At 42.3% G+C, this 26,574-nt stretch overlaps 1 long non-coding RNA gene across 2 annotated transcripts; it reads left to right on the top strand.

Moving 5' to 3' along the window:
* Positions 1-443: 443 nt before the first annotated feature.
* On the top strand, positions 444-23,726 carry LOC122448226. 2 transcript variants are annotated; one of them, XR_006271548.1, is made up of 3 exons: positions 444-516; positions 22,592-22,869; positions 23,184-23,726. It is a non-coding gene; the product is annotated as an uncharacterized LOC122448226 (long non-coding RNA). The 2 variants fall into 2 exon arrangements; XR_006271547.1 differs by lacking the exon at positions 444-516 and adding an exon at positions 855-964.
* Positions 23,727-26,574: the final 2,848 nt, after the last annotated feature.

Raw genomic sequence — 26,574 nt, 5'->3', positions numbered from 1 at the left:
AGTTTATGAAAAGTTGCAGTAGAAGATATTTTGAACAGACTCCATGGGAAGAAATGAAGTGTCAGGGTACCCTGGCCTGTTCTCCATGCTGGGGGGCCCCTCAATGGGCATCCACAAGTCTTATCTACCCTTCATTGCACAGAAATAAAAATCTAGGGACTCTCACCAAGAATGAGGAAAGCAGCATATGTATATATTTTAACCCAGCTAGCATTGACCACACCCTTTCAAAGTTATTGATTTTTTTTTGCCTGTAGTAAATTAAAAATAGTCTATGTAGCAGTGAATTTGAAAAACATGTGCTTCCAGTTCATGCTGTGAAGCCACGATTCTCTGTGGCTGTTTGGAAGTCTCTTAGCATTGTGAGTGGTGCTTTCAAATCCCTGGTAATAGAAGAGGCTCCTTGGGGAGAGGCTGACCCTGGAAAACCAAATAGGTACCAGGAAACTAGCTGCCAAGTGTTTCTCTGAGTGTCACGGAGGGGGGACGGGGAGAAGAGGTCGTGGAGATAACCAGGTATGTGGGGGAAGGGGTGGAGGCAGGGGAAGTAATCAGAACTCGCTTGAGAGATCACAGAAAGTCTTCCCTTAACAATAGTCAAAGAAAAAAGGAAAAGCCAAAACTCTCTCCCGGAAGTTGGGAAACATCACTCGAGTGCATCAAATTATTTTCAGCTTCCATCTCAGAGCCCACATCTCAGCCCCACTTTCCTATTCCTTCACTCACTTTGCTGCCTTTCTCTTCCTGATTGTGCAGTTGACATATGCCTGCTCCGCCTCCCAAAGGCAAATCCTATTTGCGTCCCTCCCAGCTCTTTGTTCTGGAAAAAAAAAAAAAAAGAAGGTCCTCTCACTCTGCCAGCTTTGCCTCCCTGGACCCTTGGCTGCCCTGAAAAAGGACGCCTTGCTTTTGTAGTGAGTGCTTGCAAGGACGTGGATCAGGTTTGCCCTTTTAAATTAATGAGGTGAGCAGAATCACAGGGTGAACTTGAGGGTGGCGCGGTGTTCCTCCCTAGCTGTGGGGGAAGTTTCTATTCTTATCTAAAAACACAGATCAATCATTTCTCTTTCCTGCAGCAACTTAATTTGATTTTTCAACGGTATTATTATCACCAATACTTTCCCCTCAACTTCTTATTTTGAAATTTTTCAAGCATACGGAACAATGGGGAAAAAAAAATGAACCTATTTACTCCTGACCCAGATCCATCAATTCTGCCCCATTTGCTTGTTCTGTCCTGCCTCTGTCCCTCCCCCTTTTTTCTCTGGATTTAATATACATATATTAGCCTTTCTGGCTGAGCTATTTGAAATAAATTGCAGTCACCCACACTGGCTCACCTCTAAATACTTCCTCATGAGTCTCCTTGGAATATTCCTCTGCATGACTCTGATGTCATTGTCCTACCTGATAAAATGAACAGTATTTCATTATATCACCTTATATGTAGTCTGTACTCTTCCGTTCAATTCAGGATCCTATTAAGAGTCAAGCCTTGTACCTGGCTGTTACCACTCTTCGGTTTCTTTATGATGCAACACCTGTATCATATGTTTGATGACTTGTTTTATGTCTTTGTGACACTGTATTTTCTGACAAGTGCAGGCCAGTCTCCTTGTAAAACATTCTACCTTCTAGACTGATCTGTGTCCTCTTGATAGTGTTTCTTTTATTCCTGGTTATTGCTGGTGCTTTTTGCTGTAACTTGGAATAAAGACTAAATGTATGATTCAATTCAGGTTAAATAGTTCTCTGAAGAATATTACATAGGTCGTGTTGAGAACTTACTATTTCATTACAAGAGACATAGGATGTTAGATTGTCCTAAAATAGTTTTTTTTTTCCTCTTTTTTGCCAAGGTTGTAGCCACCAGAACCCTTCCACTGTGTAGATAATAGTTTTCTTTTTCAAAATGATAAATAATCGGGAAGGTGAATACTTTGGAATTGTGAGGATAGTACATCATTAGCAATATTTTGTCCAACAATTTAAGTATCCATGATGATCCCTGCCTGTTTGAATTATTATATTGGGACTGAACGTTGATGATTTTTTCGAATTGTATAATCTATTCTATATTTATTAGCTGGCACTCTGTTAAAAAAAAAAAAGAAAAACACGCTTTCTCTCTCTCCACCTCCATTTCTCTCTGTCTCACTCCCTCCCCATCCTCCCTCCTTTTTGTATAAATTCACAATTTTTGCAATTTTAATTTGTTAAAACAATGACCATCATTTTTCCAATGCCCAGGTTGCCCTAAATTTCACCAGTGGGAGCCCCTTTCTTTGGGACCCATAGCCTTTTTACGTGACCCTATGAATCTGATCACCACTTTGTTTTCTGGCACGAACAGTCCCAGACTCATCTTATGTCTTTTCTGACCCGGATCTGAAATCAACCATTTCCCCTGGGCACCCTAGTTTCTCAAAATGGGGAACAACATTTAGAAACCAAAATCTGGGTACCAGGTGTGCTCACTGCTACTGAACTCAGTGCTCATACTGCTCATAGTCATTTCACTGAAAAAAGCTGGGAGATGTTTTCAAAGTACTCATGAGTCCTTAATGAGTTTCCCATACAAATGTCATAAGATAAGGCCTTTATCTTCTTTTATATTTTCATGTCTTTTTTTCTTAAAGAGAAACTTTTATTTCTTAAGAAGATTCATATATTTACTTATTTGCCTTATCCAGAATAAAAATAAAATTGTTTTAGAATTATAATACTGTATTGGTCAGGGTTCCTCTAGAGAAACAGAACCAATAGCTCTTCCTCTCTCTCTGAGATTTCCTATAAGGAAAAAATCATGTCCCAGCTTGTAGGCCACCAGGCAAAAGAGGGTCCCTTTTAACTGAGAAAAGAATCAGCTTTTTTGTTCAAGTCCTCAATGAATTGGAGACTCACCCACCCATTAGGGAAAGCCATCTGCTTTACTCAGTCTACCAGTGAAATCTTTTTTAAAAATAAATTAACGTTTAGCTGTGCTGAGTCCTCACTGCTGCGCGGGCTTCCTTTAGTTGCAGAGAGCGGGGGCTACTCTTCATTGCGATGAGTGGGCTTCCCACTGCTGCAGCTTCTCTTGTTGCAGAGCATGAGGTCTAGGGGGCACAGGCTTCAATAGTTACCGTGAGCAGGCTTAGTTGCCCCTCGGAACATGGAATCTTCCCAAACTGTGTCCCCTGCATTGACAGGTGGATTCCCAACCACTGGGCCACCAGGGAAGTCCTACCAATCAAGTCTTGATTTCATCCAAAAACGTTCTCAAAGATCCACTCAGTGACGATGATACACAATTAATCATTATAAATACCAGTATTAGAACTACCAACAAATCTAGTCAGTAAAGTTTCAGCTTTCTTGGTCATTCTTTTTACCTTAGAATATACTCCATTATAGATGTCAGAGATAAAAGTGACTTAGATTAGTCAGAATCAGAAGCTCCTTATAATGAAAAGTTACTTGAAAGAGTTACTTTTCAAGGGTGGCTATTTTATCAACTTGATACGTATTTAAGGTTACTTGCTTCTGTTTGTATTCAATTTTAGAGTTTAAAAAATCCATTTGGATTTAATTTTGGGGTCATTTTGAATATATAAAACATTTATATGGTTCAAAAATCTAAAAGATAAAAAGAAGTATACTCCAAGATGACTGACATTCACCCCTTCCTCCCATCCTGTTTCTACTCACTTATCAAATTGATCATTCTTGTGTTTTTCTTTTTTTTTGCAAATATACTATATGCTGCTTACTGAGATTGTTTTCTAATGGAATCCTGATTTTGATCAGTAAAGTATCACAAATCCACTGTACACATTTCACAGAAGGCAGAGCAGTACTTGACTAGCACAAAAACATCTGGACACATGTTGTTTGACAAATTCTTGTTAATTAACTGACCTCATTCAGATATTCATATGATTATATTTAGATTTGTTTCACTGGACTTTAGGTTGTTTTTTTTTAAAGAAAACCCATACATATCTTGTTATTTTGATTTACATGACTTAATTATTATTTCTATTTTAGCAAACACATTTCCTCTCTAAATTCAGTATTTCCTGACAAGGATGAGACCCTGGAGAATAGAACACAGGAAGTCATGAGGTACTTTCTTTGTCTACTTAACAGAGAAGAGACTTCAGTTGTAACGTAAGGAAAGAATTCTGCTTTGGCCCCACCCCAATTCACGGAAGGAAGTGCTCATCTCCACCTGCCAGGATGTAGTCTGACAGCCAACTCCTTGGAAGAGGAAAGGACTCTTTGAAAACATGGAGCTATCAGTAGATCAGTGTTGCTTTTAGCCTCGCCAGGTGGTACACAGTTGCAATCAGTCATTTCTGAAGCTATGAAAACCCAGTTGAGACTGTGCAAGGAATAGATTATTTAAAGGAACAGAACAATGACAACAGAGATGAGTCTGACTTCTTAAACCTGTCTGTTTTACATTCAGTACTTCACCTGCTGGAAATGTTTTCACCTGTATAATCTCACCTGGTGGCTATGGTAACTATGAAAAGCAGGGCAAGAATTATTATACCTTTATAAAGATGACAGAAAGGAAATGGTAAAACCAGAGATGTTGGCCAAGCAGCCATAGAGCTGGAGCTCAGGGAGTCATTGATCTTTCTTTAGTATGTCAAGTATCGTCAGTTCAGTTACTCAGTCGTGTCCAATTCTTTGTGACCCCATGGACTGCAGCACGCCAGGCCTCCCTGTCCATCACCAACTCCCAGAGTTTATTCAAACTCATGTCCATTGAGTCGGTGATGCCATCCAACCATCTCATCTGTCGTCCTCTTCTCCTCCCACCTTCAATCTTTCCCAGCATCAGGGTCTTTTCAAATGGGTCAGTTCTTCACATCAGGTGGCCAAATTATTGGAGTTTCAGCTTTAGCATCAGTCCTTCCAATGAATATTCAGGACTGATTTCCTTCAGGATGAACTGGTTGGCTCTCCTTGTAGTCCAAGGGACTCTCAAGAGTCTTCTCCAACACCACAGTTCAAAAGCATTGATTCTTTAGTGATCAGCTTTCTTTATAGTCCAACTCTCACATCCATACATGACTACTGGAAAACCATAGCCTTGACTAGATGGACCTTTGTTGGCAAAGTAATGTCTCTGCATTTTAATACGCTATCTAAATTGGTCAAAACTTTTCTTCCACGGCGTAAGCATCTTTTAATTTCATGGCTGCATTCATCATCTGCAGTGATTTTGGAGCCCCAAAAAATAAAGTCTGTCACTGTTTCTACTGTTTCCAATCTATTTGCCATGAAGTGATGTGACCGGATGCATCACCAGATGCATTTAGTTTTCTGAATGTTGAATTTTAAGCCAACTTTTTCCACTCTCCTCTTTCACTTTCATCAAGAGGCTCTTAAGTTCTTCTTCACTTTCTGTCATAAGGGTGGTGCCATCTGCATATCTGAGGTTATTGATATTTCTCCCTACAATCTTGATTCCAGCTTGTGCTTCATCCAGCCCAGCGTTTCTCATGATGTACTCTGCATATAAGTTAAATAGCAGGGTGACAATATACAGCCTTGACATACTCCTTTTCCTATTTGGAACCAGTCTGTTGTTCCCTGTCCAGTTCTAACTATTGCTTCCTGACCTGCATACAGGTTTCTCAAGAGGTAGGTCAGGTGGTCTGGTATTCCCATCTCTTTCAGAATTTTCCACAGTTTGTGGTGATCCACACAGTCAAAAGCTTTGGCATAGTCAATAAAGAAGAAGTAGATGTTTTTCTGGAACTCTCTTGCTTTTCTGATGATCCAGCTGATGTTGGCAATTTGATCTCTGGTTCCTCTGCCTTTTATAAATCCAGCTTGAACATCTGGAAGTTCACAGTTCATGTATTGTTGAAGACTGACTTGGAGAATTTTGAGCATTACTTTACTAGCATGAGAGATGAGTGTGACTGTGTGGTAGTTTGAGCATTCTTTGGCATTGCCTTTCTTTGGGAAGTATCATCAAGTATGGACAAAGGATTCAGAGAGGACACAAATTCTTTAGACCAAAGTCTGATATAAAATACACAAGTACCTTGTATTACAAATACTCAATATGTTATTTATCTATTTATGTAACAAATAACTCGAAACAGAGTGAAATAAAACAATAAACATGTGTTATCTCAAGTTTCTGTGGGTCAGGATTCTGTGGTAGTTTAGCTAATTATCTATGACTCTCCCTAAGATAAGATATCTTATCAAGATAAAGCATGTGCAAAGACACACACAAATTCAGATACCTCAGATTGATTCATCATAATCTCTAGGGTCAAACAGGCATCACAAGGCTTCTAAAGCTTCTTAGGTGATTTTAACGTTCAGCCATGATTGAGAACCATTGCCCTAGCCTTTGGTTTACCTTTTTTTTTTGTGGGGGGGGGAGGGGGGAGGGTGTAGGGGGGAGAATGGTGCTATTTACTCCAGAAAATAAAAGATTCAGTGGAAGACTGTTTTTATTCCTTACCCAGGCTGTGTCTTAGTTAGATCTTCCTGAAGGAAGAATATAGGTTCAGTTCAGTTCAGTCACTCAGTCATGTCCGACTCTGTGACCCCATGGACTGCAGCACGCCAGGCCTCCCTGTCCATCACCAACTCCTGGAGTTTACTCAGACTCATACCCATTGAATTGGTGATGCCATCCAACCATCTTATCCTCTGTCATCCCCTTCTCCTCCCACCTTCCATCTTTCCCAGCATCAGGGTCTTTTCAAATGAGTCAGCTCTTCACATCAGGTGGCCAAAGTATTGGAGTTTCAGCTTCAGCCTCAGTCCTTCCAATGAATATTCAAGACTGATTTCCTTTGGGATGAATTGGTTGGATATCCTTGCAGTCCAAGGGACTCTCAAGAGTCTTTCCAACAGCACAGTTCAAAAGCATCAATACTTCGGTAGGTAATACTTAATGAGTACTTCATAATACTTAATGTGTGAGAGAGTTTTGGTGGATCAGCTCTCTCTTACTAATCCCCTGTGTATGAAGCTGTATTCAGGGTTCATGTGGAGGTGATGTCATTGTCTCTTTTGAAGGATCTGTTAGTCACTCACTCTCTTAGTCTTTTTCTATATGGGAATATCTTTAGCATTCTTGTATGAAAATTTAATTAGGTATAGAATTCTAGGTTGACCGTTATTTACCCTCAGCGTGTCTGAGCTATATAACTGCCACTGAGAAGAATAATTTTAGCCAAATTATTGTTCCTTTATAAGCCATATATTTCTTCTCCTGTTGCATTTGTTTATTTTCAATTTATATTATAGCAAATAGTGAGAATTTGGGAGACCTTTATGTATGAAAATAATGTATTGTCTGGCTTGTGAGCTTCTTCCTAGGGAGAGATTATAGATTTCTTTCTGTCAGATGCTTCAGGGTTTATCAATGACCCAAGATAACATTTTATGTTAATTTCTAATCTTAGACAACACAGACTATGAATGTGCTATTGTTTCCAATCTCAAATCTGCATGAGAGGAGGCCTATGGTTTACAAAATCTTAGGGAAACATTATTTTTCTATCCAGTCAAACAAGCTAAGAGAGATAATATTCCTCGTTGTTCACCTGTGTTTGTGAGCACATTTCAGATTTTTTTTCAGTCCTGAAGAATTCTAATTTTATGTGGGAGTGGTATTTCCAACTCCTCATCTTATTTGTGGGATTCCTTGATAACTGAGTCTAAAATTCTATTCTCTACCCTCCATTGCATTCACTGCTATGATATTCAGAGGCTTCTTCAGGTTAGGCCCTGGAATTTACCTTAAGTTTGTGTACTCAGCTTCATATCTGAAAAAATATATACATTTGATATATTCTTATTAGATTTTTTGTGTTTGTGGATTTGTTTTCAAGTTATCTGATCTGCTATCTTGCCCTAAATATTTTTGTTATAGCTATTTTCTTTAACTTCTGCTATTTTAGTTGTGATTTCTACAAAAATTGCTTAAATAAGATAAAAAAGTAACAGGTAGCTAGGAGATTTTTATGAGTTTCCTCTAATTGTTAGTTCATTTCTAATTTTGTAGCCTTGGAGATAATGAGGCCCATTTTTATTCCATCAGTTCTTAGAAAATAGTGATTCTCTGTTTTCAGGGTACAAAGTCATATGTATGTCTATGTATATATATGTAAATTGTATATGCATATGTATAGATGTGTGTGTGTTGTGTGTGTGTGTGTGTGTATGTGTTCAACCTTATTGTTAATTGGGTTTGGATCCTCGCCATTTTGCCCATTAGAACTTCCAGGACTGAAAAGAATTATTTAAATTATCCTATTATTATTGTATTTTTATTTATTCTTCCTTGGTTATTCTAGGCGTATATAAAATGTTTTCTGCTGTGTTTCTGCTTTATTGTCTTTGTTGTTGCTGTTTTGTTGTCATTTTGTCCTTAAACAATGGTCAATTATAGCCTCATTTTGAGTCATTCCCTTAATCATCATAAATTGCCTCCTTGGTTTCATTTAGTGCTTTTTGTCTTGAGTTAGCCTCATCTCCTATTAAAGTTAAAATATCCACTTGCTTTTGTTGCAGTATCTGCCCATCCTTTTATTTTTAATATTTTGGGTTCAATTTATTTTAGATACTGCTCTTTTTGTGTACTACATAGTTAAGTAAGTTGCTTTAAGCTATTGTGGGGGTGCTTTTTTAGGTTAAAGATCTATTTATGCTTGTTCTTATAACAGATGTAATTGGTTTTAATTTTTTATCTTCTGCTTCTGTACTTTAGCTTTATTTTCCTTTCTTTTTTATATAGTTTTATGTTACATTATTTCTATGTATTATTTTATGTTATGTTTTATTCTCTTAGTAATTTGGAAGGTTCATAGATGTGTTTTCATTTTTCCTATTGGTTCCCCTTATAATGCTTCAGTCTGTTTAACCAACCCCTAATATATTGATTTAACAATGTTCTCAATGTCAATATTTGTTAAATTCTACTTGTACAACCAGTTGTTCCTTTTCCCCTTGTTTTAACTCCCAAGTCTGGTCATTATATTCTTTTATTTCCTCATTTTGAGAACCCCTTTTTGCTAGAAATAGTGAACTTAAGCTGGTATTTTGTCTTTACCCAGTTAGGCTGCTGTGACAAGATGAGAAATAGCAAACATGCACTTCCACCCAAGAGTCCTACTCCACCACCAGCACCCTACCCTTACCATTGTTCATTCTGTCATTGACCTATACGTTATTTATCTCAATGTCTCTTCAGCCATGATGTGCTCAGGACAAGCCTTTGGCAGCAGGGATCCCAAACTTTGGGTGCCTAAGGACACCTGACTCACAGACCTTAACCCAGGTCTCCTACATTGCAGACAGATTCTTTACTGTCTGAGCCACTAGGGAAGCCGAAAGGGCCATTCTTCAGGGGAGGCGTGAACTCACAACCTCAGCATTGCTCTGCATGTACTGCTGTGTAAGTACCACTTGCTAACCGATTGTGCCACTGGAGCTCTTGAAATTTGGAAAGTATGTTTTTTGTGGGTTTGTTAGTGGCTCAATCATGTCCAACTCTTTTGCGACCCTGTGGACTGTAGCCCACCAGGCTCCTCTGTCCATGGAATTCTCTAGGCAAGAATGCTGGCATGGGTAGCCATTCCCTTCTCTAGATGATTTGCCTGATCCAGGGATCGAACCTATTGAACCCAGGGAATCTCCCACATTACAGGCAGACTTTTTACCATCTGAGCCACCTGGGAAGCCCACAGATTCTCCGCCCATACATAAGTAATTCAGAAAGAAGGTCTAGGTAGACCCCAGGAATCTGCGTTTTAAACAAGTTTACCCAGTGAGTGTGTTGCAAGGGTTCTGGAGGCCATACACTGGGAGCGTCCTGATCTAGAGATTCATGTTGCTCTGAAGTCTGAGCATTTGCTGCCTCGTGCCGTGATCAAGGGGGTGGAAGTGACAAGCACATGGAGTTGCTATTGCATTCTGTTTTGCCCACTTACATGTTTCACATTTCTTCTTAGTTGCCTTCATACAGACTGAGGACAAGAAGGGTGGTGGTGTGCCAGGGGAACCACTGAGCTAGTGTTTTTAGCCTTTGTGACTTACTTATCTACACTATGCATCATTGAGGAGCAGACAAGAAAAGACAAGCCAAGAGCTTATTTATACCCTAAGTACTCCTTACCTATGCAGAGATGGCTTTATAAAATTCAAATTAATTTTGTATTTTTTCCAATATAATTAAGAAAAAATGATGTATGTGTATCTCTGAGAGATGGCCTCATAGGGTGGTTTGACACGCAAGTTCTTCCAGAGTACAAATTGCCATTCCACTACTTATGAATTTGGTCAGTCTCTCATGTACTCCAAGCCAGGATTTCCTCATCTATAAATGAGGAAGAAGGTGGTCCGACCTCCCCCACAGAAGTCTTGTTAAGATCAAATGAGATAATACACGTAAAGTGATTGACACAGTGCCTGGTCCAGAGCAAACCTTTATCATCATCATCATCCAGAGGAATGGCTGTTTAAGTGCAATTCCTAATATTTAGGAAGATTGGCAGTTTTTCACACAGATGAAAAAACTTGGATACCTCAAGATTTTGTTATATTTCTTAGGCACATCCAAACTCCTTTATCTCACTGTCCATCTGTTCCCTTTCTCCATGCTCCTTGGAGCCGCTGGTTTCAATTTCAAGGAAAAATATCAGGGTCGGATGAAAGGAATTGAAGAAAGTTCAAGTATTTTTGTTGGAACTTCTAGCATTCTGTGAAAGCTTTCTCTGGCTTGCATGTAGGGTGGGCATCCAGTGACCGTTGAGGTTTTGTAGAGCAAGGTGGGGCTCTCTGGGGGACAAACAGGAAGCATGGCCACCTTCTCCAGGCTGTGTGACTCTGATTTCACATCTACACCTGCACTCTGACTTCTGGCGAGAATAACACCTGTCCCATGTTCTGTTCAAAGGTCATGTTGGAATGAACAGAATGTCTGGAGGGTAGGAACAGGCACCATCACTGTTATCAGGGCTCTCACGAGAGCCTCCTCCTTTGTTCCAGCTATAAGGCTGGATGCCAGACCTGGGGGACAGGGGAGCTTGTCCCCACTTCTGAAGCTACACTCTGAAGTGTGAACAGTATGTCAGTGAAGACAAACCACAGTTCCTAGCGGCTCTTTTTCCAAGGCTGTTAAGGCTGCACCTGGCTCTCACTTCCACCTCTTTCTGGTTTCCTGACCCCTTCACTTCATCAGCTCTCCCTGCCCCACCCCACCACCGTCTTGTTCCTCTTGGGTAGTTGCTGTCTCTCCAGTGGCTTTGCTCTGGTCTCCCCATTCTCAACAAAACCTTTCCTAGAAGGGCTCTCCCCTCAGCACCTGTCCCACCCCTGCCCCTCACGGGCTTCCACAGTCTCACACGCTGCCCTAAATGTTGCCCCAGGTGCACTTTGCACTGCTGTTCGTCATTGCGTTTCCTCACCTTGACTTAATGGTCAGTTAAGCATGGCCTCCAACTATCAAACCCACTGGACCCCTTTCCATCCAGTCTTTAGCAGCATTTTGACACCGTACCTCCTTTGGTTTCTGCACCTGTATGCTGTCCTGGTAAATGATGTTTTTCAAGATTTTCTTTTTGATCTTTTTCCCTTGCAGCACTCATTTGACTCTGGTGATGTTATCCTCTTTCATGACTTCAAATCTGGGCCAAATCAGCCAAGAGTGGTCTTCTAGGTCCCTGTTTCCAACTGCCCACTTGAATGTTGTGTTTGTTCTTTATCCTTCATTCCATTAATGTGGTGTATCACCATATTTATTGACTTTCATATGTTGAAACATACTTGCCTCTCAGGTTATCCCTGATCATGGTGTGTGATCTTTTTAATATGTAGTTGAATTTGGTGTGCTAGTATTTTGTTGAGGATTTTTACATCTATGTTCATGAGGGATATTGGCTGTAATTTTCTTTTCTTGTAGTTTTCTTGTCTGGCTTTGATATCAGGGTAATGGTGGCATCATAAGATGAGTTAGGAAGTATTCCTTCATGTTCAATTTTTTTGAAAGAGTTTGAGAAGGATTAGTATTAATTCTTATTTAAATGTTTGATAGAATTCAGTGGTGAAACCATCTGGTCCTGGACTTTTCTTTTTTCTTTTTTTAACTTTTTATCCTGCATTGGGTATAGCCAATTAAGAGTGTTTTGGTAGTGTCAGGTGGACAGTGAAGGGAGTTAGCCATATGTATACATGTATCCATTCTCCCCTAAACTCCCCTCCCATCCAGGCAGCCACATAATATTGAGTGGAGTTCCATGTGCCATACAGTAGGTCCTTGTTTGTTATCTACTTTAAATATAGCAGTGTGTGTATGTCTAACTTTCTAGGCCTTTCTTTGCTGAGAAGTTTTTGATGACTCATTCAGTCTCCTTATTCATTATTGTTCTGGTTAGATTTTCTATGTCTGCATGATTCATTCTTATATGTTTCTGTGATTTTACCAGTTTCTTCTAGCTTACCCAATCTGTTGGCTTATAAGGGTTCAGAGTAGTCTCTTATGATTCTTTGTATTTCTGCAGTATCCATTTTACTTATTACATGTTTCTGTTCCCATTTTTAAGTTCTAGTGTGTTAGAGTCAACTTTTGCAGCATAATAAATAACTGTAATATCTCAGTGTCCTGAAACAGCAAGTATTTGTTTCTCCCTCACATGTATGTTGGTGGATTGGGGCAGCTATCTTTCAGGCTGAGAATCAATCAGGTTTGATCCAAGTTTCATTCTTTTATGGGGCTGCAGCCGCCTAGAGCATGTTATTCTCGCGATGTGTCTTAAGGTCTAATCACAAAACTAGTTCTTCTGCTCTATTCTATGACCAAAGAAGGTCACAATGTCAAGCCCAGTGTTAGTAGATGAAGGTGATGAGAAGGAGAAATATGGTCTACCACCCTGACACCTTTCAAGGTTGTACAAAGAACCCTGCCTTCTGATTTACTTTTTAGGAGTTGATGTTGGGTCATTTACTTCTATGATCTATTAAGAGATAATGTTGTGCCAGTTCACATAAAATGTAAGAATTCTGCAAGTATACATCCCACTTTCCAGCCCCATCTGTTAGGCTACAGTTGTTATATGTAATATAACTGTAAACATTATACACTCCAAAATACAAAGTTTTTCTTTTATTTTGAACAATCATATGCATTTTTATGAAATTAAGAGGGAAAACTAGCCTTATGTTTATTTAACATCATTCCCATTTCCAGTCTTCTCCATTTTATGCAGATTCACACCTGTTACATTTCCCTTCATCCTAAAGAGCTTTTATTGTAGTCCAGTGCTGCTGATTAAAAATGCTCTCTCACTCTCCCTTTGTTTCCTTTTTACCTGAAGTGACTTTATATTGCCTTCATTCTTGAAGGATATTTGAGCTTGATATAGAATTCAGTGTTGGTATCTTTTTCTCTTTCAGTCGTTGATGATGTCATTCCACCTTTCCTGTCCTCCCTTTTTCTAACTGGTCCCTGCTAGCCTTCACTCTATGACCCTACTGTCCATGCTGGAACCTGCATCTCTTTCAAGAACAATGCCTACCTTGTTTAGAGATTCAATCTTAAGTTTTATCCCAGGAGAAATGCCCTAATCATTTGTGATATGGAAATATAATAGATGGGGGAGGGTCATGGCTAACCCCTTAGTTGTGTAGGCAAAAGAAACAACAATACCTTTATTTCAGATGTTAGGTCTGTATATTCAGAAAATTAAAGAGGTCCTCGTATTAGAATTAATAAAAGCCTAATTCTAATACAAGTGAAGTGAAGTCCTCTTTAATTTTCTGAATTAGGGCTTCCCTGGTGGCTCAGATGGTAAAGAATCTGCCTGGAATGCAGGAGACTCAGGTTTGATCTCTGGGTTGGGAAGATTGCCTGGAGAAAGGAATGGCTACCCAGTCCAGTATTCTTGCCTGGAGATTTCCATGGATAGAAGAGCCTGTTGGGCTACAGTCCATGGGGTTGCAAAGAGTTGGACATGACTGAGTGACTAACACTTTCACTTCTTCATATTAGATTTAATAAAAGAATAGTATAATATAGCCAGATACAGTGTAAGCTTATGAAATCAATACCTTTTCTTTATGCTAACAATATGAAGTTGGAAGTTAAATTTTTTATAAATACCACTTATAGATAGAAAAAAAGTAACATATTTAGAAATAAATTTTTAAAAAAGCTCAGCATGCTTATGAGTATAACTGTCAAATATTATTGAAGAACATAAAACAAAGCCTATATAAAGAGACAGTTAATATTCTTAAATGAGAGATATAATTACAAAAAATGATCTGTCATTCCAAGTTATATTAATGTTATTTCAATGGCGTCTCCATTTTTTGGAGCTAAATAAAGTCATTACATAATTCATATGGAAGAATACATGTCTAAAAACAGTAGGAGAAAATAGAGTTTGATATTAGATTTATGAATATATGGGAACTTAGCATTCATTAAGGTGGGACTTTGAGCCATATTAGAAAGGATGACTTATTTAATAAACGGTTCTGACTAGGTCACTATCCATTAGTACTAAAGATACTACTTGTATTATATAACTTCTTAGTAAGACAAAAATACTGAAGCAATGAATGAAAGAAAAAAGTGTAATATAATAACTGTATATAATTATGTATGTATGAATAGAAATATATATGTACAATTTTAAAATAATTGACTACATACAGCCATCCTGACTGGCGTGTAATGGTACCTCATTGTGGTTTTGATTTGCATTTCTCTAATAATGAGTGATGTTGAGCATCTTTTCATGTGTTTGTTAGCCATCTGTATGTCTTCTTTGGAGAAATGTCTGTTTAGTTCTTTGGCCCATTTTTGATTGGGTCATTTATTTTTCTGGAATTGAGCTGCAGGAGTTGCTTGTATATTTTTGAGATTAATCCTTTGTCTGTTGCTTCATTTGCTATTATTTTCTCCCAATCTGAGGGCTGTCTTTTCACCTTGCTTATAGTTTCCTTTGTAGTGCAAAAGCTTTGAAGTTTCATTAGGTCCCATTTGTTTAGTTTTGCTTTTATTTCCAATATTCTGGGAGGTGGGTCATAGAGGATCTTGCTGTGATTTATGTCGGAGAGTGTTTTGCCTATGCTCTCCTCTAGGAGTTTTATAGTTTCTGGTCTTACATTTAGATCTTTAATCCATTTTGAGTTTATTTTGTGTATGGTGTTAGAAAGTGTTCTAGTTTCATTCTTTTACAAGTGGTTGACCAGTTTTCCCAGCACCACTTGTTAAAGAGGTTGTCTTTTTTCCATTGTATATCCTTGCCTCCTTTGTCAAAGATAAGGTGTCCATAGGTTCGTGGATTTATCTCTGGGCTTTCTAATTCTGTTCCATTGATCTATATTTCTGTCTTTGTGCAGTACCATACTGCTTGGGAGCCTTATACAGAGTGAAGTAAGCCAGAAAGATAAAGAACATTACAGCATACTAACACATATATATGGAATTTAGAAAGATGGTAACGATAACCCTATATGCAAAACAGAAAAAGAGACACAGAAATACAGAACAGACTATTGAACTCTGTGGGAGAAGGTGAGGGTGGGATATTTCAAAAGAACAGCATGTATACTATCTATGGTGAAACAGATCAGCCCAGGTGGGATGCATGAGACAAGTGCTCGGGCCTGGTGCACTGGGAAGACCCAGAGGAATCGGGTGGGGAGAGGGAGGTGGGAGGGGGGGGGGATCGGGATGGGGATATGTGTAAATTATGGCTGATTCATATCAATGTATGACAAAACCCAATGAAATGTTGTGAAGTAATTAGCCTCCAACTAATAAAAAATTAAAAAAAAAAAAAAAAAAAAAAAATTAAAATAATTGACTACATACAATTTAAAAATAATTATATAGCAAGAGACACACTAAATAGAATCCAAAGGCAAATACTAATATACTAGGGAAAATATGATCTACATGCATGATGATCATATGTACACATGTAACATATAGTACATATGTACAGTGATCTCTTCTATAGAGAGCAATCATATAAATAAAAAAGAAAATGAGATACAACCAACCCAGCAGAGATGGCCATATATTCTTAGATCATAGTTCAGGCTGTTTCTGGAAAGCAGCTGTCCAATCAGGAACCCGTTTCCCCAGCCCCTCCCTATTTGCATCTAATGATAGCCTATGACTAGTTCTCACTGAAGAAAGCGGTTGCGTCATTGCTATGGTGAGGCAGTCAAGGAAAGGTGTTGATTTTCCACTCTCTCCTCCTAAAGCTCTAAGGAATGAGAGAGCCAGAAGATGGAAGAAGCCCACATCCCTGAATCATCTAGAAAGCTGCCCAGCAAGCAAGGGTGAACCCTGGAGATGCTCAAATGCTCCCGGGGGGTTGACCCAACCCCCCGGAGAGAGTATACCCACTGAAGTCTAGCTGCTGCTGGTACCTCTGGTACCTCTGAGCATGGCTGATACTAGCATCAGGGATGGAGGGGGCAGCTGGAGCCTTCTCTGCTGCTATGGAAGCAACACTAATGGAAGCTGGAAACTAGAAAGGAAGCCCCTTTCTCCTTCCTCCCACCTGCCAATTTCCCCTCCATGCCCCACCCCCCCAATCAGCACAACCCAACAAGAAGCCAGTTGGCAAGGGAGCTGGAGAAATGTAGTTTGGGGAGCTCTACCCCATTTAGAGGGGTGGGCTCAGAGCTGAGAGATAGCAGGTTCACCCCTGAAACAAGAGAACAAAGGATCTGGAGCCAGAAAGCCTGGGTTCTGGCATCAGTTCTGCCAGAAAGAATGGCCTGTGAGAGGTTGCCTAACCTCCCCCATCACATCTCAATTTCCTCATTTACAGAGGGTGGGTGACATCACTGACCTCAGAAGGCTGCTGTGAAGATGAACAGAGTCAATATATGTACAATTGCTTTGTAAACTCCACGTGCCGTTTTAATGCAGGTGTTTTTATGATGGTCAGTTTTGTTGAAAAACCACACAGGGAAAGTGTATCTGAGTACCCACGGGGTTGTGCCTCCCCCCAGAGATCCAAGTCATGACCAAGCCTCCTTCTCAGAGGTTTAAACATCTTCCAAGTGGAGGAAAAAAAAGTGTTAGATGCTCAGTCGTGTCCAGCTCTTTGTGACCCCATGGACTGTAGCCCGCCAGTCTCCCCTGTCCATGGGATTTCCCAGGCAAGAACACTGGACTGAGTAACCATTCCCTGCCCCAGGGGATCTTCCCAACCCAGGGACTGAACCCAGGTCTCCTGCATTGAAAATGGATTCTTCACTGTCTGAAGCCCACCTCCAAATCAGGTGGTGAGCCGTGATGCTCTGCTCAGAAGTCCAGGTAACTGCAAAGTTTCCATCTCAAGATCTGCTCTCCGGGAGAGGGTGAGATGGATGGAAAGAGCAACATGGAAACTTACATTAATAATATAAAGTTGATAGCCAACAGGAATTTGCTGTATGGCTCAGGAAACTCAAACAGGGGCTCTGTATCAACCTAGAAGGGTGGGATGGGGAGGGAGATGGGAGGGAAGTTCAAAAGGGAGGGGATATATGTATACCTATGGCTGATTCACATTGAGGTTTGACAGAAAACAACAAAATTCTGTAAAGCAATTATCCTTTAATTAAAAAAAAAAAAAAAAAGGATCTGCTCTCCAAAGCCTGAGCCTGGTACCCCGTCCTCAGAGGCTGGGTGGCCAGCTGCACAGAGACCCCTCCCAGAGGTTTGGATAAGCCCCTCCTCCCACACCTGGAGCCTGATGACGACACCTCTTCCCTTTCCTCCCAGCCCTGCATGGTAGTTCCTTCCTGCCGTGCACAACCCCTGGGCTGCCTGAGCCTGCTCCGTTGCTCTTTCAGCCTTCCAATGCCTGAGGTATGGGTTCTGTGCATTGAAATACCTTCTCTTTCAATAGAGGTGGGCCTTCTCTTTCCCTGACTAGAACCTGGCTCAGAGTATTTAGGGTACCAGAAGGAGGGGACACCAGAGATAGGAACATGGACTGGATTTGCCTGTATCTTTGGCCTCAAAAGTAATGCTGAGCTCCTTGCCAGTGAAACACTGGGTATTGGCAACTTGTGCATATACAGTGGCATCGTGATTAATTAGTATTAGTTGTGGTTGCTTGCAGCAAAGTGGCTGTTGAAGGCAAGGCTTTGAGAAACCAGATGGCCACTTCTGCCTACCTTAGAGAACTTCCAGAGAGAAAAATGACAGGTTCAGACCTTTCAACTTTGAGCTCTACTTTTAGGACAACGACATACACTGCGTAGGATATAAATGGTTTCCAGAACCTACAGAAGCTACTCCTACATGGAGGAAATACAAAGTGTAGCGACTTGTCTTTCACTTTGGAGATAACATCCTGACGTGCTTTCTTTTTTTAAATTTTGTTATTGGGGTATAGTTGCTTTACAATGTCATGTTAGTTTCTACTGCACATCAAAGTGAATCAGCCGTATGTATACATATATCCCCTTTCTCCCACCACCCCCCATCCCACCTGACAAGATTTTGAATGCTGAAGACCCTGCAAACTGGAGAAGAGGGGTGTGGTGGCATCCTAGGATGAGCACCGAGTGCGGGGATGTTTCTGTCCTTTATGAGTCCTCACTGGGTGGCCTTTACAAGAGGCTCATGCTAATTGGATGTACGATGGTGCTCTGTGGCATTGGCCAGCTTTCCCTGCAGCCACACCAGTGCTCAGTCAGTGGGTCCATGTGTAGAGTGGCCGTGGTGGCAGGGATGGGAGCCTTGCATCTTCTCCACGTCTCAGCCTTTTCCTCACTGTGGCTGGCCTGTTTGCCAAGTGCCTGACCCACCAACAGCAGAAACACATGCAGAGCCCTGAACAGGAAGTGACATCACTCCTGGAGGCCACCTGCAGGCAGAGTGATTCCACTGGACCCTTCTATCCTATTAAGGAGGGAGAAGCAATTTATGCTATTGGAAGGAAGCCCTTATTTTAGATGGGGTTTTCCTTTTGCCTGAAACACTTCTGTATCATCACCATCCATGGGCACAGGGACTATGTTATCTGCTGTCATTGTGTCCCTCATAAGTTTGATTCTGCCAAAGAACTCGTTTCATAGCAAAAGAAGCACAGCCGTGAACTCTTAGAATGACACATGCTCGTCCCATGTGTCACATCACCCAGAAACATCTGGCTTCAGAGACTGCAAGAGTGGTCCTCAAAGGAGGCAGTTATAGTGCAAAGTGAGAGACAATACCTGAGACACTGGATACCACTCTGCAGTGTGTGGTCATGGAGACTTGGTGTGGTTTCCCCCATAACCAGAGTTGAAGAGTCTAGAAATCAAGGAATGAAGATGGATTTGGCTTTCATCATTAGTAAATCTCCTGGAGAAACTGCCTTCCCATCTCAGCAACTTTTGGTTTAAAGTTCTTAGCTGATTACAGATGTCTGCTTCCAGCAGGGGACACAATGCCACCATTAAGCTGACAGTCGGGACCTCTACCTGGACCTTTGGACTTTCATGCCACTGAACCAGTAAGCGAAGAAGAGTTTGCCCCCTGGCTGGAATGATTGATCCTGATTACCTAGCGTAAAACGAGGCTGCTGCTACCCTGTGGGTGGAGGATTCTCTAGAGGCACGAAGTCCCATAACAAGAGTTGGTCCCGTGAAGAACTATAAAAGTTGATGGAAAATTCTAGTAACCTAAGAAGTAAGACTACAGAAGATTCCATCCCTTAGGAATCAAAGTAGGAGAAACAAAGTATAGAACTTGGACTGACAGAGAGACTGGCTATCTGTGGGGAAAGGGAAGAAAAGGGTTGCAGAAATCAGCAGTGGCCTGTGTCTCATATAGAAAGGAAGATGGAGCAGTGATGCTTTTCCTCTTCATTTGTCATCACATCATTTCATACCAGCCTTGTTGTCAACGGATAACTCTATCATGTTTGACTCCAGGTTACAGAGATTCAGGTGGGATTGCAATCGAACCCAAAGAGGAATTCATAACAATCTGAGATGGAGAGGGAACAGATGGGACCTGATGTTTCACCTTCAGTAGGGAGAGGCTCTTCATTTGTAAGACAGAACTAATGCATCTGATAGGGCAGAAGCGAATCCTCACTGTTGTAGGAAACCTCCAGTAAGGTATACAGTTGTGTTTGGCTGTTGCTGGCCAAACAGGTGTTGACTGATCAATTGTCCGTCAGCTCTGAGACCATGCTTCTCTATACTGCTCTGTGATTTGCGGGCTGAGACTCTGAAAACTACATTTCCTAGCCTCCCTTGCCAGCTTCCTACTAGGTCTGTTAGTGGTCAGCACCAGAGGGGATTTGGAAGGTAGAAGAGGAAGGCAGGAGAGACAGGAGCATGTGTCCACGTGTCTGGAGACCAGTGGAACAGGACTTTCCTCCAGAGACCTGAGCAACAGCCCCATGAGGCCCCCTCATCCCAGTTCATAGCTGGTGACACCACCTCTTCCATTTCATTTCCCTAGGTGGCTTCTGAAGTTATTAGTTTCTGGGTTCCTCTAGTATCTCGTTTGCTCTTTCAACTTTCCTAACACAGGTGTCACCAATTTCCTGTGCTATTAAAACTTCTCTATTTGGAGTATTTGGTATGATTTCTGTTTTCCTAACTAGATTTAGTATTGTTACTCTCTACCTTATTATAAAAGAAATGCCTGATCTACCTGTCTATCTATCCATCCATCTATTCATCTATCAGTTCATCTATCCATCTATCTAGCATCTTTTATCTAATACAACCTAATTTACCTAGAGAGGATGGCAGGCAATATGATGTTTGTGAATGATTCCTGGGGTCAGAGGTGATTTTAATCCAAATTTCAAAATGACAGAGCTTGCTTTTGCCCCTTTTCTTCCTCCTTTGATCTCTATCCCTTCATCCTGGGAGTTCAGAATCTCACATCCCCTCCCTTCCAAATCTGTGCCCCTTTTCAGCTAATTTCTTCTAAACCTAACTGATAAGTAATGGAAAGCTTATGAAGAAAGGTGCAATGATTTTGGAATTGTTGGTACTTTTAGAAACACCCTTGAAGTCAACAAAACTTTTCAAAATCAAAGGAACTCAACAAAGTGACTAGAAGCCAACCTGGCCAATTATCGTGAAGGGTCACACTGGTTCACCCTAGTCAAGACACTGAGTGGGTTCCATGGTAGTTCTCTGAAACTCTGGAGCCTCTGGAGCTGATACACTTTAATAAAAGAGACAGCAGCTGAACATTGTTCAGCTTTTTTTTCAAGTACTGCAAAAACCAGACAAAATAAATCATGTTCCAGAAAGATGATCATATGCAAAATACTCCAGCACTCTTGGACCTGATTTTCTCTTCCTGGTAACATCAAGGAGAGAGTATAGCCATCAACTGGCAACCTGAGTGTGTGCAGAAGCCAAGAACTTTCTCTTTGTGTTATTTACTTTAACATGTATCAAATAGGATGATTCTGCTGCAAGTAACAGGTAATCCAACTCAAAATTACTTAAGTAACTCAGCAATTCCACATCTAGGTATAGATGCAAGAGAAATGAGAAAACTATGACCATATAAAAGTTTGTACATGAACATTCATAATGGCGTTATTCATAATAGTCAAAAGGTGGAAATGACCCAGATATCCTTCAAGTGATAAACGGATAAACAATGGAATATTATTCAACTATAAAAAGGAACAAAAGATATGTTTGTATGAGATATGCTGCAATATAGATAACTTTGGAAACATGCTAAGTGAAAGAAGCCAGTCACAAAAGACCATTTTATTGTATGATTCCATTGATATGAAATGTCCACAATAGACAATTCTAGAGAGACATAAAATAGTGAATGCTTACATCTGGGGTCGGGGGATGGGAGGATTGGGAGGCTATAACCAAAATGTCTATAGGATTTCTTTGGGAGGGGGTGAAAATGTTCTAGCAATAATTTGTGGTGATGGTTGTACAACTCTGTGTGTGTGTGCATGCTTGCTAAGTTGTTTCAGTCATGTTCGACTCTTTGACTTTATGGACTACATCTGGCCAGGCTCCTCTGTCCATGGGATTCTCCAGGCAAAAATGCTGTGAATATATTAAAAACCATTGAATGGTACGTTTTTAATAATATGTGAATTATATTTTATCTTACTATTACCCAAAAGTTACTAAAATAATAAATTTATTTCTTCCATAACAAGAAGTCCAGAATTAGGTCACTTTAACAGCTGATCATTGGAAGGGCTGATGCTGAAGCTGAAGCTCCAATACTTTGGCTGTCTGATATGAAGAGCCAGCTCATTGGAAAAGGCTCTGATGCTGGGAAAGATTGAGGGCAAGAGGAGAAGAGGGCAAAAGAGAATGAGATGGTTGGATGGCATCACTGACTCAATGGACATCAGTTTAAGCAAACTCAGGGAAATAGTGAAGGACAGGGAAGCCTGGCATGCTGCAGTCCATAGGGTCACAAAGAGTTGGACACTACAACAACAGTTGATTAATTCAGCAGTCTCACCAAATCATCAGAGGCTTAACTTCTCTCCATCTTGTGGCTCTGCTGTCCTTAGTTAACTGCCCTGCATCAGATTCAGACATCCTGGAGTCAGAAACGAGAGTATTCTTTTCATATGTCCCTTTATTTCAGGAAGAAAAGCCTTTCTCAGAATTGTCCAATCTCACCATCCGTCATATCTCACGGACCAGAATTGCTCTCCTACCAGACACCTACCCAGTCATCAGGATGACCTTGGCTCAGAGCAATCAAGTTTCACCCTGCATCCTACAGAGAAGAGATAGGTGCTGGAATTAACCAGAGTTCCGTCAGTGTGGAAGAGGGGGTTGGTGACTGTCAGAGAGGCAACCCCAGCAGCTGCTGAAAATGATGTAGGAAAGAGAATTTTCTTTCAGGAAGATGGTAGCAGAGTGAGCTATGAATTTATATCTCCCTCACTCTCCCTAACATCTTTTATATTTGTCTATAATCTATATCTATCCATCCATTCTGTCCATTCAACCACCTAACCAACCCTTCATCCATCCTACGTATGTAGGTATGCATGTATTTACCTATTCTTTCTATCTCTCTATCTATCATCTCTGTCATCTACCTACCTACATACCTACCTATCTGTACACACATACAGATTTAAAATACCTGTACTTTTGACTTCTTAGAATTAAGAGGTATGACTTTTACTTTTTTTTTTTAACTTCCATGATTTGCATTTTCATCAAAGTGCCCCAGGTCCAACAGGATTAGAAGGAGGAGTGATGATGCAACCAATTCAGCTGGCATTCCCGTCACATCTTCAGAGTGTGGTGTGGCCCTGGGGTCCAGTTTGCTCACCTCCTCTCTGCTGGGCCGGCTCACCCTGGGCAGCAGAGGGGAGGAGAAGGTATGGCTGAGGTCCCCTAGAAGACCCCACTCCCTCCACTCCCACCCCCACCCCCGTCTCTCTGCCCTCCCCAATCCCCAACCCTCGCCGACATGAGCTCCCACTACCTCCCCGCCCCGGTCCCATGTGGTTGTGTTTAACTCTAGAATTTTGAACCCACCTCAAGCTGTGCCAGTGGGGAGATCAAAGTCCATAAAGTGAATGTATTTCATAAACGGTGAACTTCTGCGAAGAAACCAAACTCACTTAAGCCAAAGCCAAGGGGAGTGTGATGCTTTGACTGATGCTTGAAAGGAAGAAAGGAGCTTGTTTCCCCTGTGTGTTACTTGTTTTTTTTTTTTTTTTTTTGAGAAGACTGTTTATTAAAGGCCTCACTTTAAGACAAACACAGAGAACTCTCATGTTCTTTTTGTAACCACGACGGAGCCCTTTGAAGCCTTGGATCCTGAGTGTGAGAGCGGACGGCTGTTTGCCCTCTCCTGGGCTCCATGTTTAGTTAGCTGGGTCTTGAAAACTCTGAACCTCTTTCACCCTTGAGAGAGGTGTTTGGCGTGGACTCTGAGAGCAGAGGGAGGGGATGATGGCGTCAGGACTTGGCACCTATATTCAAGCTTCTCTGCAAACAAGACCTGAGCCCAGGACACTTCTTTCGCTGCAGGAGATCTGCCGGAGTCAGCTCAGCTGCCCTGCTGGGTCCCCTCCCTGTGCTCCACCCAGCGGTGTGCGGTCCTCAATAAAATATCAGCTCTGGGAGTGGGGAGGGGCCCCATTTCCTTGGTGACTGGTCCCAAGGTGGCCTGTGGCACCCACCACCCACAGCACCCTGAGTTGGAGACATCAGCATCATAACCTCCCCCTCTACCTCTCCACAGATCTTCCCCTCCTGGGCCTGGGAGTCAACAGAACAACATTTCAGCACATGTTTCTAAAGTGCAGTTGCCCCGCCACGGGGAAAGCCCCTCCTCTTGTTTTCACGTCCCGCTGCGGAGAGCCTGGCTTCCATCTTCCCCACCCCAGCAGCGATCACCGGGCTATTCTGGTCACTTCCTCGGACAGTTCCTTGAATTGTTTTGATGCCATTGTGTGAGTCACTGAGCCCAGCTTCCTTTCCCCTCTCAGGCAGCTGGGAAAATCCGGCTCCCTCCGTATTTTCCTTTGTTAACTGCTGTATCCTGAAGTTGGGCAGGCCCAGCCAGGCAGGGGCGATGTGAGCCGTGGACCCAGCGGCCAGCTCTCCCGGGCATCCCAGGTGTCCTTTGACAGGTGGAAGGCCATCCTGGGAGGAGGCAGGCTGTCTGGGGTGAGGAGGTTTTCCCACCTGGATTTCAAGGTCTCCGTGGGTGAGGGTGGGACCCCAGTCCTGTCCTAAAGTTAGAGGTGGGACATTGATGGAAGAGGATGACAGCTTTGTCCCAACCTGTAAACACAGATTGTGACCTTGTGGTTTGAAAGATGATGGAAGCTTAAGTAACATTTTGCAAAAAGGCTGGAAAACCCACGGCTGATGCAGTAACTAATGAGGCATTCACAGCCAAGGCGGCTGTAAAGACCCAGGCGAGGCCAGAAGGACCAAGATGGATGCGACTGTGGACTGGCAGGACCTTCCTCATGGAACCTGACTCTCCTGGGACCTCGACAGCATCCCAGGATTGAGCAAAGGGCCAGAAGCACTCTTCCGAGAAAATGATCTTGAAACCAAAGGTGTCTAAGCCTTATGATGACATCTTGGGTCAAGGCCCCACCCCCACCCCAGCCCTTCCTCCACTCTCATGCTTCCAGCCCACCATCCCTTAAGTGAGTGAGTCAAAGTCACTCAGTCGTGTCTGACCCTTTGCGACCACATGGACTATACAGCCCATGGGATTCTCCAGGCCAGAATACTGGAGTGGCTAGCCTTTCCCTTCTCCAGAGGATCTTCCCAACTCAGGGATGGAACCCAGGTCTCTTGCATTGCAGGCGGATTCTTTACCAGCTGAGTCACAAGGGAAGCCCTTAAGTCTGTGGTAAATGCTCAGGATTCTTCAAGGCAGGGGAAGGGCAGATACCCGGTTAGTTAGAAGACAGGGGAGAGAATGGGGCCTCATTGAGTAACTTTGATTCTTCCTAATGCTGCCAATCCCAGCAAATAGAGGGACCGTGTAGCATGTATTAATGACATATCAGTCTCTGTGCCAGCTGTGTATTATCATCTCATTTAACTATCCCACTAACCTGGGGCGGGGGAAGGTGCATGTTTTATTCTTATTCCCATTTTACAGTGAGAAGACAGAGGCTTGGAGGGAGTTTATTACCTCACCTGAGGTCACAGGGCTCTGAGCCCAGGTGTCACTGACTCTAGAGCCTGAACAGTATCCTATCTTCAGTACTGGACTGAGCAGAGCCAGGGATGGAAGGAGAACCTCCCCCCACCCCACCCCCACCCCAGCCCCCAAAGCCACACTGGCCTGAGGGCTTCCATGCAAAGCAGCTGGTCAGCCCTGGGCTTGATCTGATGTCTGTCCCTACCTCTCCCACCTTCCACCTCCACACCAGGGTCATGTTGTCCATCCCGCAGACTCACACCTGCATCCCTCTGATCCATCTAATCCTTGGACGGACAATCCAGCTGGACAGCAGACTGGCTTTTGTTCCACTTTAGACCCTGGACTCTGAGCCTGGGCCCTGCACCCAGTTCCACGCCCTGCAGTCCACAGGCAAGGCTGGTTCTGCACCTCCACCTAGCTCCCCAAGGCCCTGCCCGGGAGGAGTGGGCGGGAGTGGAGACCTGGACTCCCACTGCTCCCCTGTCCTCCCCACTCTGGGGTGCCTGAGTTTCTCCCTGGCCCAGCTGGAGAGTGAGTCCTCCCCTCATGGGGGCAGCACAAACCCAGCTGCAGCAGTTGCATTGTGCTAGCTGTCCCGAGTTCACTAGTCATCTGTGCCTGGCGATTCCCGATGTAGGAGATGAGCCAGGGACCCGGTCTGTACGAGGCCCAGTTAACCCCTGATGACTTTGGGAAAGCCACCCCCCGTGCTTCCATTTCTTTATCCGCACACCGGGCCAATAACAGAGCTGACGTCAGGGAGCTGCTCTGGGGACTGAGTGAGTTAACATGTGCAAGGCGCTGGGGCAGGGCAGTCCCTGTCTGCTGTTACCTTCATTGTCATACAGAGGTCTCCTCGCTTCCCTGGGAGTGCGGGCTTGTGGTCGCTAAGCAAAGGTCGGACAGAGCATCGAACAAAATATAGCCTT

The sequence above is a fragment of the Cervus canadensis genome, chromosome 10 (genome assembly GCF_019320065.1).
Source record: "Cervus canadensis isolate Bull #8, Minnesota chromosome 10, ASM1932006v1, whole genome shotgun sequence".
NCBI lineage: Eukaryota > Metazoa > Chordata > Mammalia > Artiodactyla > Cervidae > Cervus > Cervus canadensis.
The sequence above is the reverse complement of the archived record's forward strand: the minus strand, read 5'-3'. Positions and strand labels throughout refer to the sequence as shown.